Source organism: Littorina saxatilis, unplaced genomic scaffold, assembly GCF_037325665.1.
Source record: "Littorina saxatilis isolate snail1 unplaced genomic scaffold, US_GU_Lsax_2.0 scaffold_777, whole genome shotgun sequence".
NCBI lineage: Eukaryota > Metazoa > Mollusca > Gastropoda > Littorinimorpha > Littorinidae > Littorina > Littorina saxatilis.
The window spans coordinates 55,001-57,033 of record NW_027126537.1 but is presented as its reverse complement, the minus strand read 5'-3'; the positions used below and the strand labels follow the sequence as shown (position 1 = coordinate 57,033).

General features: G+C 44.3%; 1 protein-coding gene across 1 annotated transcript in view; it reads left to right on the top strand.

The window, feature by feature from the left end:
• Nucleotides 1-935: 935 nt before the first annotated feature.
• LOC138954973 (uncharacterized) overlaps nucleotides 936-2,033 on the top strand; it is a 14,846-nt gene continuing 13,748 nt past the window's right edge. Inside the window, exon 1 of the mRNA XM_070326711.1 lies at nucleotides 936-1,217. The gene's annotated coding sequence lies outside the window, so the exon portion shown is untranslated. The remainder of the gene's footprint in view (nucleotides 1,218-2,033) is intronic.

The following is a 2,033-nucleotide window of genomic DNA, read 5'->3' as shown; positions in this document are numbered from 1 at the left end:
GTTTGTTTGTTTGTTTGTTTGTTTGTTTGTTTGCTTTGTGTGTGTTTTTTTCCCTTTAGTAGGTAGAGGTTTATCAAATGTGGGTTGTGACAGAAGTGTTTACATCCTACGCAGTACTGATGACTCTCTGCTTCCCACTCTCTCTCTCTCTCTCTCTCTCTCTCTCTCTCTCTCTCTCTCTCTCTCTCTCTCTCTCTCTCTCTCTCTTTCTCTCTCTCTCTCTGTGACTCTCAGTCTCTCTCTGACTCTCTCTCTCTCGTTTTATCTCTCTCTCTCTCTCTCTCTCTCTCTCTCTCTCTCTTGCTCTCTCTGTCTTTCTATATCTCTCTCTTTCTCTCTCTCTCGCGCTCTCTCTCTCTGTCTTTCTCTATCTCTCTCTTTCTCTCTCTCTCTCTCTCGCTCTCTCTCTCCCTCCCTCCCTTTCTCTCTTTCTCTCTCTCTCGCTCTCTCTCTCTTCCTCTCTCTCTCTTCCTCTCTCTCTCTTCCTCTCTCTCTCTTCCTCTCTCTCTTTCTCTCTCTCTCTCTCTCTCTTCCTCTCTCTCTCTCTCTCTCTCTCTCTCTCTCTCTCTCTCTCTCTCTCTCTCTCTCTCTCTCTCTCTCTCTCTCGCTCTCTCTCTGTTGTTTACGCGCAGGCCCCACGATAAATAATGTCCACATGCATGGTTCCCCCACGAAGAAAAATCACGTCTGACTTGTTGTTTATCCCACTGTGTGCACACGCAGCGCAGACTGAAGTTGGTAGGTGATCTCTTTTTCGTGACCCAACAGTTTATGTAACATTTCCTCTCTGTCCTGGAGGAAATTTGTGTGTTGCTTTTTCCGTCCGCCATTTTAGTTCCGGGTTTTGTCAGTGAGCGAGCTTGTCTCGTAACTCGACGCACGCGCTAGTATTTCAAGATCGCGGGACAATCCAGCGGTAAAAATAAAATCCGCCTCCAATCATACTTGGGGTGTGAGTGAGTGCGTGCGTGCACTTGGCTTGTTCTCAGTGTTTCTTTGGGAGAGTGTCTTGTCTCCTTAGAGCGATTTATGCCAATATTAATCATCGTTTCCTTCCCTTGAAAGGGTGTATCATGAGCGGGCGGCAACAAAGTTACGTGTGTGATTAGGGAAGGGAAAAGGAGGTGTTTGGACAAAAAGGATTTCAGTCTCTCCGATCATGCGTTGAGGCGCGCTTACTCCAACGTGCGCTGCTGTCCACTAACGGATGTTTCAGAGTAAGACATTTTCTTATATCATACAATTCTTGTCTCGTGGCAAGGACTTTGTTGCCTCTTTACTTTGTTCGTTACTGCAGAGTAGTAGTTTTGCTGATTCAGTTTCCCTTCAAGAAAATGAGAGTTCATCGGTAATCCTGAGATGATTGGTTTGCGTGATGGTGCTTGGATTGTTACATTGTTTTACCACAGGTTGTGTATATTCGACACACTTTGCGTTTTTTCAGTGTTTTACCACAGGTTGTGTTTTAAGAGTATTCGACACACCTTGCGTTGTTACATTGTTTTACCACAGGTTTTTGTTTCAAGAGTATTCGACACACTTTGCGTTTGTTCGGTGTTTTACCACAGGTTTTGTTTTAAGAGTATTCGACACACTTTGAGTTGTTACATTGTTTTACCACAGGTTTTGTTTTAAGAGTATTCGACACACTTTGAGTTGTTACATTGTTTTACCACAGGTTGTGTTTTAAGAGTATTTGACACACTTTCAGTTGTTACATTGGGGATCAGCTCGTTACTCCCCCGGCTCGTTACTCCTCCTTAGGGTTAGGGTTAGGGTTAGGGTTAAGAATAGTAACAAGCCGGGGGAGTAACGACTCGAGCCGGGGGAGTAACGAGCCGGGGGAGTAACGAGATGCTCCCGTTACATTGTTTTACCACAGGTTGTGTTGAAAGAGTATTCGACACACTTTGCGTTTTTTCAGTGTTTTACCACAGGTTGTGTTTTAAGAGTATTCGACACACTTTGAGTTGTTACATTGTTTTACCACAGGTTGTGTTTTAAGAGTATTCGACAACACTTTCAGTTGTTAC